This window comes from Eptatretus burgeri, chromosome 9 (assembly GCF_056783735.1).
Source record: "Eptatretus burgeri isolate ZD-2024b chromosome 9, Ebu_testis_v1, whole genome shotgun sequence".
In the NCBI taxonomy this organism is placed as follows: domain Eukaryota; kingdom Metazoa; phylum Chordata; class Myxini; order Myxiniformes; family Myxinidae; genus Eptatretus; species Eptatretus burgeri.
Window position 1 is genome coordinate 68,636,785 of NC_140969.1, and position 18,836 is coordinate 68,655,620.

Genomic DNA, 18,836 nt, shown 5'->3' on the forward strand with positions numbered 1-18,836 from the left:
GCTGAAGTTGTGCCCACTAATAGATCAAAAAGGGCCAGAAACCTCCCCACAAACCCACGCCATCATTATCGACTTCATGGCCTTGGTGAGAAAGGTCCCCTTAAAGAAGCTTGATCTGCCCGTCAAGACATTCCATGACTTTGCTATTGCCTTGACATCTATGGTCACCAAAGCTGGGCACAACTGTGATGAGATCCATATCGTTTTTGATGTTTGCAGAGAGGACAGCATCAAGAATGGAGAGAGGGGGAGAAGAAGAAAGTCAAAAGAAATGGTTGTCCTTGATGTGATATCACCAAACCAAAATGTTCCAGTGGTATTAGAGAACTGCTTTCCAGGCATTCTATGTTGAGTGGCTCACCACCAATTACCACGGAACCAAACCTCTATACCTCGGTATATCACCACAGGCGTTGATGGTGTCAGCTGGGTGTGCTTCTCCATTCCCTCAGCTCAACTGCACACACGTGGAAGCTGATGACAGGATGATGTTCCATGTGCAGGACATTCTAAGTCACCGGTCAGGACCTACATCCATGACGCTGTCATCAAGTGACACAGATGTCCTTGTGTGCCTGTTATACCACATTACAGTCAATTGGAGAGATCTTGGCCTCCATGAGCTTTGGCTCCTCCGCAACTCAGGAGTGAAAAGATCAATATTACCACTCCATGATATCTGCATAGCACTGGGAGACGAACTCACAAAGTGTCTCCCAGAACTCCATGCGCTGACTGGGTGTGATACAACCAGCAATATATCAACTAAACTTGCAGCCATGAATGCTGTCCGCAAACCAGGAAATTCCTCTCTGATCCTGAATTTTGACTGTACCCAGCCAGCAGAATGTGCAATACAGATGGCAGAGACATTCTTGGTCAAGTGTCTCAAACCATCAACAGACCTGGAGACATTTGACGACCTGCGTCTCACTGCATTTGATAACAATGCCCTCAAGATGGACTTTGAGAGAACCACTTGCACCTCAACTAATGCAAGGAAACGTATCCATAGAGGCTATTACCAACAGCAGCTGTGTGTCCAAGCCCCATTTAGAGATGCCACCCTGATTATGAATGCCGAGTCTTATGGGTTTGTTAGAAGGGGCAGTTTATTAGTCCATGAGATTGTGATCTCCAAACCCAAAGGCCTGCCAAATCCCTGCACATGTGGCAAGTCTGCTCGCAAAAATGGGTGTTCCTGCAGGGTAGCTGGGATCAAGTGTTGCAAGTACTGCTAATGCAAGGGAGGTGATTGTTGTAAAAACCCTATCTTTGAATGAACACTGCTCATCATCCTCATACCTGGACTCCGTTGTATTACTCTTCATGTTCCTGACCCTGGTTTACGTGACACATAAACAGTATTAATGTGGTTTTAAAAGTTGTATTGTTGGTGGTTGGGCAATTTCCCTGCTGATCTTTGAAACATTTCAGCTGTCTAGATACTGCTGCCTACTAAAGTAATGTTTTGTTTTTTATTTTTCATTTTAAGTTAACATTCCATTGATAATAGTCTGTAAATGATTGAAAATACAATTTCTTTATATTAATCAAATGCTCGCTTTCTTTCTTTTTAAAAAATCCCTTGTATTGTTCAAATTCCAAATTGTCAGTTCCACTCTAGTAGATGACACTAATCTTCCAACTTTGCTCTCAGTCCAGAAAATTTAAGTTAATAAACATATGGCAATTCCAGTATGTATGGTAATAAGTATGGTAAATAAAACGGTTTTTAGCCATTTTCTCATTAAAAAAAAAATCAAATTAGAAATTTTACACTCTTCTATGACCCCCCTAAATAAATTAATAAATAAACATGGCCATTCTGAACATTTGAGCACCTCAGAGCACCAATTTCTAGAGCGGTTATGATTTAAATCGTTGAGTGGCAGCCTATTAATTATATTATATTATAACCGTACTAGAAATCGAAGTGTTAACATCACCGTCATACCGAAGAAGAAAAAAATAAATAAATAAATAAAAAACAGGGAGTCTGGAACACTGACGCTAACCATTACATTGACGTGTTTCGCCTTATGAGTAACGTTCAAGTAACGTGTGTCGACGTGGGTCAACGATTGCGTAACGTGCCTCCAACACATTACTCATAGGTTAGAAATAAGTTTCGGGTACGCTAAACATTACCTCGACGTGTTTCGACTTGTGAGTAACTTACAAGTAACGTGTGTCGACGTGTGTCAACGATTGCGTAACGTGCCTTCAACTTATGGACAGCATTATGCGGAACGTGTGAGTCATATGCTGGCATACGTCAAAAAATTTCAAGCATGGAAAATTTGTCGAACACCTCGGCGTACGACGACGTATGCCAGCGTACAAAGACGTATGCCAGCGTACAAAGACGTATGTCAGCGTACTATGAAAAAATGCCAGCGAACTATGACATATGCCAGCGTGCTCTTAATGTATACAAACTTACCCATAACGTATTCGACGTGTGCCAGCGTTTTAGCCAAATTTTGCATACGTCAGGCATACGCTGGCTAGATCGTCAAGGTGTGACAGGGCCTTCATCAACATGTCATTTATATAAGATTAAAAATAATGTCATTAGAATTTTTTTGTTGTTGAATTGAAATAACACATTGACATAATTGAGCACAATACTTGGAAATTAATTCTTGGACCTGAAATGTTTGATAAACACCATTCTGTAAGAATTTTATTACTTCAACAGGTGGTGGAAGACCATAACTATCAAATTAATATTTGTCTTGACTATTAAAAATACAAACCCAATGAGAACCGTTCCCATTGTTATCTTCTAAGTTCATAATAATAGTATTTGTATGTTGAGACACGTTTGTTAATTCATCTCTCACACAAATAACCACATTATGAAATTTTAATTTCTTACAATATTTGATGTTCTAAATTTGATGTATTCTTTCCAAATTCTTCAAACCACTCATCAATGCTCATTTATTTATTAGAAAGATATAATCCATTACCCCTTTTCGTTAATTTTACACCTGCTTGTGTGATAGAAGAAAGCATATCTCCAACTAACACTCTCGCTTTATCAGGCAGATTTTCAAGTTTTTCAGCAAAATCTACAATTCCACCACTTCCACTAATTTGTTTCTCCATCTATTTGTTATGTCTTTCCAACTCTTTTTGAGCCCAGAGTTGAGCTTTCCTTTCGTTGGCAGTTTTCACAGCTGCTGAAATACCACCCGTCAATGCTACAGCCGCACTTAAACCAGCAAATAAAGGAATTAGAAATGGGAGAAATCCTCCACCCGTCTCTCTCATTGAATATTTCTTCAACATTGGTTTTGACATTTTGATTTTCAGTGAGCCAGTATCGTTCAATATTTTCACCTGTTCTTGTGAGCAAAACATCAATTCTTACTGCTCCTTTTCTCTGAATTGTATAAATGTTAATTATACAAGGCTTTTGATTTTGAATACAAGATGATAGTTTATGAAGATTAATTTGATTAACATATATCCCAGTTGGCACTGTACCACTCATTTATTTATCAAAAAATTATGTGAGACTAATCATAACACCATTATCTGTATTAATCTGTAATTCTGTTTCTTCCAAAAGCAAACAATATGCATCAACCTCCTCACTCTCTCCTCTTTCAATGTATAGTGAAGTATCCAGTCGATGAGACTTTATAGTTTCCTTTTGGGCACTCAGGTCAATCGCATAGATTGTGTACAGACTTTTAAATGCTGTCATATCCGAAATGGGGTCTATATTTCCATTGCTTTCACACACCTTTTTTAAGACTTGTATGCTTCAGCATAATCATTTTTTTCCCAATTAATTTCCAATCTATCTTGTGGATAATACCTTTCATCTAGAGAAATGTGAAGTTGTTTCACCTTAGCATTATCACTCAACACATTATTCTTATCAGTAGCAGTATCACCATCTGGTTTTTAAAAAATGAGCCACAGATATTGCAGCTTTCCTTCCAGAACACCCAAATTCCACGTGTAAGTGGTTTGGTTCAGTTTAACGTGTTGGCATTTTCTTTTCAGGTACGATACATTGAGTGGTTTTTTTGAGTTAAGTCTTCTATTCAACATTTCTTCTGTTTTAAGATTAGGAGTATATTCACTAATATACCAACTCATTTCATCGATTAGAAAATTATTCTGAGCAGCAAAAACATTAGCCATACCAAAAAGCAATCTATTTTCATTATCATTCCTTTGCAGTTGAAATCTAATTTTAAGACAATACAGAACTTTATCTTGACCACAAAATCCAAATATACCTTGAAGAGGAACTGCCACAGTAAAACTATTGCCTGTTTTGTATCATCATTATACATTCATTTTCTTTGACTATATCCAGGGCCTGTGTTAGTTCCCTTTGCCGTATCAGGAATAAAACCTTTGACAGCTCTCTTTCCCATTCTATCACTAAATGAATATAGTGTAAATTTCATCATTTCAGATGTAGCAGAGACATAATCAACCGCTTCAACTTCTTGTGTTCCAATATACAAACGAATACTATCAAACATTTTCCAGATGAAATCATTTACGAGTGTAGAGTTTGTGTTATTTGCAGCCTTAGTGAATGTAAATTTCACAACAAGAAACTTTTGGATAGATTCACATAAGTTTGTTGATTATTTATTTCAAAACGTTTTGTTCCATTTGCATTCCAGTCTGTTCCAGTGATTGCATTTACCTTGAAGTAGTCTTCTTTTTTTTTTAGTAGAGTTTTGAGATGACAATGGTATCATCCAAATCATAGATACTATCAATTGTTTCCATACTTGTATTTATTGAGGAAAAAATATGTTAAAACTTTGGAAACCCTGACCCAAGTATTTGAATTATTTTCTGTTGTTCTTGGGGAGACAACTGAGTTTTGCCTTTCTTAATTTCTTTTATTGCTTGCAATTTATGACCTTGCTCTTGGGCATCTTTTATACTCTTTATAGCACCTGATACATTTTCCACAGCAGAAGCAGTTGAACCAATTGGGTCTTTATGTTTAAGAATAGTTGAACCTTTACCCATAAGAGTATCAATTATCCCATCTCCTTTTTTTCTAAATTGATGTCCTACACCCCTTTGTCTCTTAGGTTTATGGCATCCTCTACCAAGATACACCTCTTCACCCTTGTAGTATGGGGAAAGGAACATCCCATCCCCTGTGCTGTGGATTTTTTTAAACCCACCTTGTTGTGATCGTTGTCCTCCTGAAGGATTCTAACTGGCCGATTGTGTAATCCTATTTGACTTCAGGCAGAGTTTAACGTTTGTCCGATTTGGTTATAAAATCCTACAAAAGCCCTATCGACGCTGATAAAACTGATGTCCACACAAGTCCTTCCTTGTGAAACTATTTTCTAATTATCCACCATACACTTCTCACCCTCGTACAATGAACTTAAGAATTCCCATTGATTGCAATATTATTATTTCTATTTCATTTATTCTTACTTTAGTTAACAGTTAGACCAAACCTGATTCAATTCACTTCCACATTACATCAGAGAGTTTTATTCTAACTTGGTACTTGGTCAGTTCTAACTTGGTACTTGGTCAGTTCCAAGGAGTACAAGCCACTGAGATTCTAATACTTTCTCAGGTACTTGCACTGAAACAATTTTACATTTCAAAGCATTTTATACTTTTGTGAGAGAGAGGTTGGGGGGCTATTCACCTAGACTGCAGACGTGTCCTTTAGACGAGAATCCACTTCGTACATTTCTAGGCAAAGGTTCGTTTATTGGCTCGGTCACTCTGCTCCAGAACAACACATTTCATATCATTTAGAGCAAAAGTCTTTTGGCCAGAAATGACAGCCAATTCAACTTGTAGCATAACAGTTACATTTCTAAAACTCCTTTTGTTACAATTTAGAATACATGAATATAAATTTTTCCCCCACACTCCCCCGTTTTTTTTTAAAGGAAAATTTGAATAATTTTTCTTACACATGATTACCATGTCCCATTCCTGAAGGAGAAAAGATTTCCATTACTCAAGTTCAATCAACAATGGCAGCGAGTGCTCATATCAGAAAATGAGTGAGTTTCCATTTAATCTATGGCCTGTTCATCAGCATGTGTCACAAATTGAAAACATGCTACCCGAAGTCAGAAGATAAACAGGTCAGGGTGTGGATATAGCAGCACCCAAGGGGAAACACAATCGAAGCACTCCTTGAGCTGAGGAGAAGGTAGATGTGGGCAAGTACAAGTTTGGGCCGGATACTGGGTTGAAGGAGACGAAAAGGAACACATGTTGTAAACGACTCGCAGTGTGGAATTCCAGGCCTGTCATACATTGAAGCAACCACAGCAAGTTCATGATGTATTTGCAGAGCGGCAATCGAGAGTGTGGCTGAGAACATTCCTCCACGCAGGCACCACACAATGCCGACATTAAGACTTTGCTCAACCTTTTCCTCAGTGGGTTTTTTCTTTCTTTTCCCACATTGCTCCATCTTATCTCCTCAGGAAGGGGCATGATCACGTGTTGAATGCTCAATCACCCAAATCTGAGTTCTCCCATCCTCCAATCTTTGTGTGGAAGTTCTTTGCAAGCTTCATTTAGACGAAATCGTACATTGCTTCAAAGACTGCTTTCAACACTCCGAAACAAACAAAGCATCAATTAAACACCAATCAATAAACGTCATGGGCACATGTATTTCAACAAGACTAACAAAGGTTCTTATAGAAGCATTTAAATTGCATTATATGTTATATCAATATTTTAATCCCTTTCCTTGTTATTTCCCAAAAACAACATGCTAAAATATACAGAAATCCCAATTGTACGTATACTCAAAACATCCATCTCATTTGCTATTTCCATCGACATTTTAAATCTCTGACATTTCTCCATCTGTCCACTTCTCTCTCACCAAAACAGCAAACATGCTGCCATTTTTTCCAACTCACATACACAAACCATCTATCACTTCCTCCGACCTTCTCAATTACGAATCCATTTTCCTTTATCAAAACAAATAAATCATTTTAAACAGTTGTTCAAAAATTGTCAAATCACTTGTCAAATCTGTCATCAGGCGAATATCATTTAAATTGCAGCTCAAACACTCTCTACACATGTAGCTTCACCCTCCCCAAATTTTATCCCAGTCTTGGAAAAACATCTTAAACTTCAGACTAATAAACAACCAAACTCTCTTAAACAACTTTTTGGTCAAAACAATAAAATATTTCCTTTTAAAATCCATAAATGAAAAATTAAATCTTCAGCATCTATCCAATTAAATCATGAATTTACCTTGACTGAATCGATCAAAGGGTTACACTGGGTTGTTTGCCATTGCCTTCCCAGCACAAGTTCAGGTAACCTCAACATTCGCAGACGAATAAAACAATATTTCAACGTCCATCCGAGGGAATCATCTATTATCTGTGAATCGCCCCACGTGCTAAACATCATCAAATCAATTTTAAATCATTCCAAATCACGTTTCTACATTTAAATCACATCTTTTAAGTACAATGGTTTCAACTCAGATCAAATCTTCGAAACATTTCTGACACGTCCTCAGAGCCTGCCCAGCACTTAAACCTGCCGTGTTGTGTAATTACAAATCATCACAATGCCAGCGAGAGCTCAACTCCCAAGACTTCATGTTCCAAATACAGTATATCCACATTCACAATTGTTATTTCACAATTTATTCAAAATCCCTATGGTTGTAAAATAAAACTTCAACACTATTTCCTAAATGGACTTCACTTAAACATTCAGTAGAGAGGGTGCGCCACAAACACCAAGGAACAAGGAACAGGAAGTTCTCTCCACATCCGATGGGAAGAAAAAGGAAAAAACTCTGACAGGCAAAACCCACAGTTTGCATTACTCTGTTATGGCTTCAGCACACACACACTAACGAGCATTGCATATCATAGACTCGCGTGTGATCACGTGACAAATACCAATCACATTTCTATCTCATCCTCTTGAATCTGCATATGAATCAAATTTCACACCTAAAGCAAAGGCTCGAACAAAGACTCAGTGTAAAGATATGCCACCCCCCACAGATCGAGTGGAGGGGGGTCTCACACAGTGTAGTTTGCAACCTTCGCGTGAAACCACAATGCCAAGAATGCATAACATTTCAAACATAACATTAACATAACATAACATTTCAAACATTTCAAACAGACCCACAGCTCAACTCAGCACGAGTTAAAATATTGTCAAAATCCCAACAGAACACGTTTCATTGCAGTGAATATTGGACTCGCACAATTTCATTTTTTACTCTCAGTAACACATGCATCTCAATGCAAATCACCAACCACGCTCCCAGCCGGTTAATCATCTCCTGCACTCTACAAAACGTTTCGTGCAAATCATTGCATTTACAAATCCGTAAAACCTCCACACAATAGAATATAACAACCTCACTGCCAACAAACTTCCAGTGAGTTCAATGACCAAAAAGTAACTCTTATAACTCTTACAAACAGGTAACTAATAATATTTATCTATTTTAACCCTATCTCGGCGTCTCAGCCGTGTTCTCGGCCTCTCTCTTACAGCCGGTCCGTATCAATGCAAACATGTGGCATGTCGCTTCATCATTCCCATTTAATTACGCATCTGGCACCTTAATGAGCCTCTTCTTGTCATCTGACTCCTCTTCTTCTCCAGCACTTTTCTAAAACAACTACAGTACTTATCGTTTACTTTAAAACGGACTCCCTCCGCTGGATCCTCTTCTTTCTCTCAACAAAATTATCTGACAATGAACTTTTCTTTGTTCCAAATGCGTTACCTGCTGAGACCGCTCTCCCTTACCTTCGATCAAGCACTTGTCGTTCCTCCAGGCACTGCCTCCGGCAGATTAAGCTCCTCCAGTCACGAGCACCGCACCACGAATCCGAGTCATCAGGCAACAACTGTTGTGGACTTTTTAAACCCACCTTGTTGTGATCGTTGTCCTCCTGAAGGATTCTAACTGGCTGATTGTGGAATCCTATTTGACTTCAGGCAGAGTTTAACGTTTGTCCAATTTGGTTATATAATCCTACAAAAACCCTATCGACACTGATAAAACTGATGTCCACACAAGTCCTTCCTTGTGAAACAATTTATTTTCTAATTATCCACCATACACTTCTCACCCTCGTACAATGAACTTAAGAATTCCCATTGATTGCAATATTATTATTTCTATTTCATTTATTCTTACTTTAGTTAACAGTTAGACCAAACCCGATTCAATTCACTTCCACATTACATCAGAGAGTTTTATTCTAACTTGGTACTTGGTCAGTTCCAAGGAGTACAAGCCACTGAGATTCTAATACTTTCTCAGGTACTTGCACTGAAACAATTTTACATTTGAAAGCATTTTATACTTTTGTGAGAGAGAGGTTGGGGGGCTATTCACCCAGACTGCAGACGTGTCCTTTAGACGAGAATCCACTTCGTACATTTCTAGGCAAAGGTTCGTTTATCGGCTCGGTCACTCTGCTCCGGAACAACACATTTCTTATCATTTAGAGCAAAAGTCTTTTGGCCAGAAATGACAGCCAATTCAACTTGCAGCATAACAGTTACATTTCTAAAACTCCTTTTGTTACAATTTAGAATACATTCATATAAAATTTTCCCCCACACCTGTAATTATTTTATATTTTCCCAACTCGTGTTTCCTCACAATAACCATCATATTTATTTTTTGGAAAACTTCACGTAGGTGAATTCTGATGGATATAATTTCTCCATTAATATAAATCATGCGATTATCTTCGTCGATAATCCTGAAATTTACTCTGTATAAGGTTTTTCCTGACACAGGTAGATAAACCAGATTTTTGGGTTCTAAATTGAAATTTTAACCAATTGGGATTGAGTATGCGCTGAATGAAAATATTGTATTTCATCTCATTCCATCATTATAAGCACCACCAATCAAATCACAGTGAATTAATACCAAATTTATTCCTGAGGATATTTGAATGACATTATCACTGTAAAATGCCCATTAGTTTCAATCTTTTTTGAGGAGAAACCCAATAACTCTCTAAATGAATTATCAATTGGGAAATCAACCTTGTAGTTCTTTTTAAGTTTAATGGTTGGTTTTGAAACCAACTGTTGATGCTCCTTAAATCTTCTTGCTCTTTCTTTCACATCCATTCATTTATTGGAAAATGTCATTCACTGAATTATAAAGGTCAACAGGGAAATTTTCCTTTTCTTCATCATTAAAGTGGATGTGTTAAAATAAATCCTTTTCTTTATTGACATTAATTCGAGTTGTAATTTCTTCTTCACCAATACTTGTATCTCTGCTTTTCATACGTTTGCATTGAGTTTCTTAATCAACATCAAAACCCAATGATAAAATCTTAACCCCATTACCACTCAGATGTTTTAATAACTTGTCTCATTCCTTCTGTATTAGTTTCTAATATCCCAAGACCACCAGATTTTAGTTTCTTTAACTCGCTCTTACAATGTGAATATTTTGTTGTACTAAGAGAAAACTCCTCAAATATTTGACATTCATTCCTCAATCGCATATGTTCCTCTACCGAAATATAGTAATAATCTTCACCTTCTACTTCTCTAGGTCTTATTGCTCTAGTTGTTGTTGAAACAATACGAATCACGTGGTGTTTTTTTTAGAAAATTTACAATATTTTCATTTGTACTATTCAAGAACTTTCATTTATGATTTTTTTTTCCAGAAGCAGATTTCCCCACAAAATTTATAACAACAGTTGTCATTTATATGTGTAGTTGTTTATATTATAAAAAATATACCCCTCAATATCTCATCTTGTTTCACAACAATATATTTACATTTTTCAGTGGTGTGCTTCACATAATCCCCAAATTCCTTTTTACTACATAATGTAGAACAATTGTCTCTCCAAAAATTGTTTATAACTATTGAATTTAACTTGAACAAAATAAAAGCATTAGCATTGTTTCGAATTGAGCGACGAGGGAGTTGAAAGTAAGATTGACTAAGATAAATACAATTACAAGAACAATGTCTCCCTCTTGTGTAGTAGCAATCTATTACCGTTTGGTTTCTCTCATTAACACAATCATCAAAGATAATGAGGTTCTTTTTTGATTTATCCAAATATTGGGGAGAAGGTATATATCCGTATTTTCACGAAGAATACAAGTTATCGGCTTTGATTTCTTTTTATATCTCTGTGTATCACAAAATAGTTGACTTATCTTCAATGTTGTAATCAGTTAGTTTGTTTTGAAGTTTAAATAAACCGATTATATCTTCTTTTTGAAGACCAGCATTAAAACTTTGTGAGAGTAGTTGATACTCAGATTGAAAACGAGAGTTTGTGAAAATTATTAAATTAGCATAATCTAAAAAGTTGGATCCTAATGCTGGCCTCACCCCTTTAATTGCCCCATCCACACCCTTTTTGAGTCTTGCCCTTACAAACCCCACGAGACATAAACATTTGTTCTTAAACTCTTTGAATAGAGAGGTTTTATTGTGCTCTTCTTCTTCTTTCGGCAAGCTCCCGTTAGGGGTCGCCACAGCGGATCAACCGTCTCCATTTCGCTCTATCCTCCACATCTTCCATTGACACTCCAACCACCCGCATGTCTGCCCTCACCGTATCCATGAACCTCTTCTTTGGCCTTCCTCTTCTCCTCCTGCCTGGCGGCTCCATCTTCAACATCCTTCTCCCGATATACTTCGCTTCCCTCCTATGCACATGTCCAAACCATCTCAATCTCGCCTCTCTCACTTTGTCTCCAAACCATCCTACCTGTGCTGTCCCTCGAATACACTCATTTCTTATCCTATCAATCCTCGTCACTCCCAACGAGAATCGCAGCATCTTTAACTCTGCCAACTCCAGCTCCGCTTCCTGTATTTTGTTAGTGCCACCGCCTCCAAACCATACAACATAGCTGGTCTCACTACCGTCTTATATACTTTCCCCTTCACTCTCGCAGCTACCCTTCTGCCACAAATCACTCCTGCAACTCTTCTCCAACCACTCCATCCTGCCTGCACTCTCTTTTTCACTTCTCTCCCACACTCTCCGTTACTTTGGACAGTTGATCCCAAGTATTTAAACGCATCCAGCTTCCCACCTCAACTCCTTGCAACCGCACCATACCACCACGCTCCCTCTCATTTATGCACATGCACTCTGTCTTACTCCACCTGACTATCATCCCCCTTCTCTTCAGTGCGTACCTCCACCTCTCGAGGCTCGCCTCAGCCTGCTCCCTACTCTCCATACAGATCATGATGCCATCCGCGAACATCATAGTCCATGGAGACTCCAGTCTGATCTCGTCCGTCAATCTGTCCATCAACATTGCCAGCAGGAAAGGGCTCAGAGTCAATCCTTGGTGCAATCCCACTTTAAACCATAAATACCTTAAACCGGTCCGTCATTCCTACCGCACACCTCACCGCTGTCACACTGTCCTCATACATATCCTGCACGATCCTCACATATTGTTCCACCACTCCCGACTTCCTCATACAATGCCACAACTCCTCTCTTGGCACCCTATCATAAGCTTTCTCAAAATTAACAAACACACAATGTAACTCCTTCTGACCTTCCCCATACTTCTCCATCAACATTCTCAAAGCAAACATCGCATCAGTGGTGCTCTTTCCTGGCATAAACCCATATTGCTGCTCACAGATCGTCATCTCTCCTCTCAACCGAGCTTCAACTACTCTTTCCCACACCTTCATGGCGTGGCTGAACAACTTTATCCCTCTGTAATTTCCACAGCTCTGTACATCACCGTTATTCTTGAAAATCGGAACGAGTACACTTAATCTCCACTCCTCCGGCATCCTCTCACTTTCCAAGACTTTATAAAACAATCTGGTCAACAACCCCACTGCCATCTCTCCCAAGCACTTCCATGCCTCCACTGGTATACCATCTGGGCCAACCGCCTTTCCACTCTTCTTCCTCTTCATAGCAGCCCTCACTTCATCCTCACTGATCGACCCCACTTCCAGATTCACAATCTCCACCTCTTCCATCTCTCTCTCTCTCTCTCTCTCTCTCTCTCTCTCTCTCTCTCTCTCTCTCTCTCTCTCTCTCTCTCTGTCTCTCTCTGTCTCTGTGTCTCTCTGTCTCTCTGTCTCTCTGTCTCTCTGTCTCTCTGTCTCTCTGTCTCTCTGTCTCTCTGTCTCTCTGTCTCTCTGTCTCTCTGTCTCTCTGTCTCTCTGTCTCTCTGTCTCTCTGTCTCTCTGTCTCTCTGTCTCTCTGTCTCTCTGTCGCTCTGTCTCTCTGTCTCTCTGTCTCTCTGTCTCTCTGTCTCTCTGTCTCTCTGTCTCTCTGTCTCTCTGTCTCTCTGTCTCTCTGTCTCTCTGTCTCTCTGTCTCTCTGTCTCTCTGTCTCTCATTTTCTTCATTCATCAGCTCCTCAAAGTACTCCATCCACCTTCTCAACACACTCTCCTCGCTCGTCAGCACATTCCCATTTGCGTCCTTCATCACCCGAACCTGCAGCACATCCTTCGCAGCTCGGTCCCTCTGTCTTGCCAATCGGTATAAATCCTTTTCCCCTTCTTTTGTATCCAACTTCTCATACAGCTCGTCATATGCCTTTTCCTTAGCCTTTGCCACCTCTCTTTTTGCCTTTTGCCGCCACTCCTTGTACTCCTCGCTACTTTCTTCATCTGTCTGACTATCCCACTTCCTTTTCACCAACCCCTTCTTCCTTATACTTTCCTGTACTTCCTCGTTCCACCACCAAGTCTCCTTATCTTCCTTCCTCTGTCCAGATGTCACACCAAGTACCTTCCTCGCAATCTCCCTCACCACTTCTGCTGTCGTTGCCCAATCATCCCACCCATCTTTACCACCATCCAACGCCTTTCTCGCCTCCTCCCTAAATTTCACGCAACAGTCTTCCTCCTTCAGCTTCCACCATCTGATCCTTGGTTCAGCCTTCACTCTCTTCCTCAACCGCACCACCAAAATCATCCTACAGACCACCAATCGATGCTGTCGAGCTGCACTCTCCCCTGCCACAACCTTACAGTCACTAATCTCTTTCAGGTTGCATCTCCTGCTCAACATGTAATCCACCTGTGTGCACTTTCCTCCACTCTTGTATGTCACCCTGTGTCCCTCCTTCTTCTTGAAATATGTATTTACCACTGCCATTGCTATTCTTTTTGCAAACTCCACCACCATTTGCCCTTCCACATATCTCTTGTTGAGACCGTACCCAACCATCACCTCCTCATCCTCTTTATTCCCTTCCCCAACATGCCCATTGAAATCTGCTCCAATCACCACTCTTTCATCCTTGGATACACTCTCCACCACTTCATCTAACTCACTCCAGAAATCTTCTTTATATTCCATCTCACACCCCATATGTGGGGCATATGCACTGATGACTTCATCATCACCCATTCAACTTCCAACTTCACACTCATCACTCGGTCAGACACTCTCCTCACCTCCAAATACCCTCTTGACATAATCTTCCTTCAGGATTACCCCGACACCATTTCTCCTCCCATCCACACCATGGTAGAACAGTTTGAAACCACCTCCAATGCTCCTCGCCTTACTCCCCATCCACTTGGTCTCTTGTACACACAGTATGTCCACCTTTCTTCTCTCCATCATATCAGCCAACTCTCGCCCTTTGCCAGTCATCATCCCAACATTGAGAGTTCCAACTCTCACCTGCACACTTCTACCCTTCCCCCTCTCCCACTGCCTCTGGACTCGCCTTCCCCATCTCCTTCTCCTCCTTCGCCCAGCAGTAGCACAATTTCCACTGGTACCCTGCTGACCACCGGTACCGGTGGCGGTCGTTGGTAACCCAGGCATCGACCGATCCGGTATGGAAATTCGTTTTGTTGTCCGCATAATGATTTGGCATTGGTTTTTCGCCGGATGCCCTTCCTGACACCTCTTACGACACACAGGGATATGGTACACCCATTCTAACCGGGGCATACACCGGGCCCAGTACAACTGGTACTCATTTCGTGACCTCGGAAGGATGGCAGGCTGAGTCAACCCCCTGGTGTTTTCGACTTGGTTTATATATATATATATATATATATATATATATATATATATATATGTATGTATATATATATATATATATATATATATATATGTATATATATATATATATATATATATGTATGTATATATATATATATATATATATATATATATATATATATATATATATATCTCTATATATATATATATATATATATATATATATATATATATATATATATATATATATATATATATCTCTATAAATATGTATATATGTATATATATATATATATGTATATACATATACATATATTAATTCAGTGTCCCAACGGGGCTTGAACTCAGGACCTTTTGGGTCCCAAGCCACTGCCCAAACCACTGCGCCAACACCAGGCTTCGAGAGGTTTTATTGTGCATAAATTAAAAAAAAAAGTTAATCAGTTGAGACATTTGTAGGACATTACCAGAAAACAGATGAAAAGAAAACCACAAGGCTTTTCGTTGTGCTCTCTTCAGGTGAAATACGCACTAACTGAATGAGGTAAGGAAGAAGAATAGTCGAATAGACACCTATCAACAGTCAATTCCGATTGGACGTTCTCTCTTGAAGTGTCATCACCTCCCAACGGTCGAGGTGAGAGGAGCCTGTTCAGTGTTCAGCTCTCCAGTTGGAGGTTGCAGAGTCTGAGGCAGAGCCCCTGAGGCTGTTTCAGAATCCTCTTCATCAACATCTGTGATCGTGAGACAAGTTCGTGTTCTTCTTCTTCTTTGCACAAATGAGCAAAGAGAGTGGACAAAGTCTGTTTGCCGACATAACACAGGGTCCATGGAATAGATAAATGCCACTTCTGGTATTCAGAGATGTGATGTACTTCGTCCTCTCCTCGATATTTGAATGCACATCTTGAACGCAAAGATATGAGGAACAAATCAAAAGATGCGTCTCAAACATGTATCTCGCTGTTCGTCCAAGAGTGATTTTCACCTCTCGATATCTGATTCCTGCAGTTCAGAAGGATGTTCTGTCTGCCTCAAAATTTAGCAATATTATTTATGAGTTCAAGTGCTGGTGTGATGCTCGGTATGAAGGCAGAACTACCCAGATTCCGACTGACAGAATCAAACATCACGTCCCTTTGTCCATCAGGTAAAACACTATTGGTCTGCGAATACAGCCGGTACAGGCTTGTATGAAGGTCCCAGCATCAATCCCAACATCGTGTGCATCTGCTATTGGACAGCATTTGATTGAGAATGCAAACAGTGCTGAACATTATAATGTGGATGCATTCAAGATATTGATGTTGATCATCTCCATAGTGATGGAGCACATGCAAATACAATTAGTGATTATTTTATATAATAAGTACAGTACAGCACAATAAACCTGTATTTTAAGAGTTTAAGAATGAATGCTTTGCTGATGAGGGGTAAAACGACTTTCAGGCAAACCTGTTCACAAAGATTACAAACCATGATATAATTACATATAATACATGGGATGATGATACTGTGACGGAAATGGCCCTAAAGGGGAATACTAAATATAGAATTAGCTCAGTTCCCCCATTAATTTCATGTATGGATAGGTTGTGTTGTATAAGGGGCGATATGTGTGTGTCGGGAGGTGTAACGGCCTGTTTTGGTGTTCGTGCTATGGTGGTGAAACGAGAGATCACTTTTATTCCTTCCTCATTCCGGAATAGGCCCCTCCCAGTGGGCTGAGAGGAGTGGCCGAGAGCTTGGAGTGTGGCCTGGACAGGAAGTGACGTAAGGGGAGGAGCCTTTGGTCAGGGAGTCACGAGACAGACGTGTGTCGAAGGAGTTCGCGCGTCGAGGCGAGAGAGAGAAAAGAAAAAGCCAGTGGTGAATCGACCGGCAGAGAAAGCGGAACCTGCACATCGATTCACCTCACGACTCGAAGGAGAAAAGAAAAGGGGACGAAAGGAGTGCTGTGTGTGAGGAATGGCCGGGTTCTCGAGGCGTGCTCGGAGTCGCTTCGAAACGAGCGAAGGAAGGAGGCACCGTGTTGGGTCTGCCGGGAGAGACGCTGAACCGACCTGCACGTCGGTGATTCGACCGAGAGAGGAACTGAGGGGACGAAGCGGGAGTCGGGCTTCGAGGCGGGAAGGCCGGAGAGGATACGCCGGAGCGTCTGACGGTCCTTGCTCACCTCACGGCTCGACACGTTGTGATCCGCCTGCGGAACTCGGGCCTCGACTGAGACCTTGAATGGAGAACAGGCCAGGCCGGGATTCGTGTGCTGAACCCTGGAGAGAGATCGGCGATCTCGCATCGTCGACGTGGCGTGGAGCCAGAGCGCGCTGAGGAGAACCGCGCACGCGGTGACTTGGGCGGGAGCTGGAGTGCTGCGCCGCCATTTCTTGCTGCGCGGCACGTTCGAGCGGGAGTTCAAACCCGTGGAAACCCGCTGGTTTTTACGAGCGACCTTCATGCTTTTGGGACACGGTCCTCTCGTCCATGAGCCATCCCCAAGTACTCTGTCTTGTCCTGCATGCATGTCTGTTTGCACGTGTTGTATAAGGCATATTTCGTAGTAATCCCCTCGAAACCTTTTGCCGTGGTTCCCCAGTTAAGAACGGGTTGATTGTTAATAAAGCCACTGTCGTGTTATTGCTTGTGTTGTGATCCCTGATGTCCCCAATCAATCTGGTTAATTCTGATGAAGTTGCCGCTATGGATTAATGCGTGTCGCGTCGAGGAACGATCCGTTCGATTGTCATACAAGACCAAAATGGTTACAAACTGGTAGACTCCGCTCCGTCACTGATAAAGCCAGTCTGTAACCGGGGTTCAATCTCCCCAACTGGTAAGGTACAGGATTACGTTGGTATCGCGATTAAAGATGCGTGACCCGAGGCCTGTGCCGAGCCGGCCGGCGTTATAGACTCCCGGAGACGGTGGTGGCGAGGGTGGCACCAGGGACCGGGTCAGATTCCCGCCACCCCGGATCCGCAACAATACAATGAAAACTGAAATGGGTTCGTTTGGAACCGAATGTGGTTACTATGACAACAATGCTTGCAGCATCACAAAGATCATCGTCGCGATGCATTATGTGTTCACCTTGTAGAACCTTTTGACCATTTTGTCGCATTCGCTGCTAAAATGTGGTCGTACCTTGTTGTGCTCTTGAATTTTTTTCAATGAATTTCAAGAGGATATGTTTCCGGCACACCTGCAAGTGCGTCCAGGAGTCTGGTCGATGAGGGAGTCTTACCAGGTTAGTGGGAAACGAAGAGAAAGACCGTCCCTGATGGGCGGAGGGTAAAGGTTTAAAGATCCCATTGATGAGAATGAAAAGGAAATTGTAGGAACGGAGCAGATTGTAATATTCAAGAAATAATGACGGTTTGATTACGATGTGAACAAATGTTCTCTTAAATCTTGTTACAAGGAAACCACACCTGTTCTGGAATGATTGATCCGTTTGCTGGGCCTTGTGGTCAGAACGTTGTGTTTCAACTTCAGTTTGAGAGGATCCTATTTCAGGATTGTTATGAAGGAAATTGATTCCTGTTTTCATTGAAATAACATTTATTTATTAAACTTGTTTTATCCGTGTCCACAGATCTTTGGGGAAGGTTCCATCTTCGGCCCGATGGACGTTGGACAACTCGTGTCGCTTTGGGGGAGATTTGAATTTGCTGTTGGGATCATCTCCATGGTGATACTTATCATCAACTCGCTTTGTGCGATTTATTTATGGATGAACAAACGGTTCCGGTAAAGCTCTTCACAAGTCCTCATTTTATGATTGATCTTCAAATTAAGAACAGCAAATTATGATCCCGAT

General features: G+C 40.8%; 1 protein-coding gene across 14 annotated transcripts in view; it reads left to right on the forward strand.

Annotated features, from left to right (window-relative positions):
- Positions 1-18,836, forward strand: part of LOC147020296 (uncharacterized) — a 50,743-nt gene that overhangs the window by 4,063 nt on the left and 27,844 nt on the right. For 13 of the 14 annotated variants that reach the window (XM_085895584.1, XM_085895571.1, XM_085895574.1 and 10 more), the window contains one exon: positions 18,612-18,766. The exons of the other annotated variant lie outside the window; for it this stretch is intronic. The gene's annotated coding sequence lies outside the window, so the exon portion shown is untranslated. The remainder of the gene's footprint in view (positions 1-18,611; positions 18,767-18,836) is intronic. 14 annotated transcript variants of the gene reach the window in all.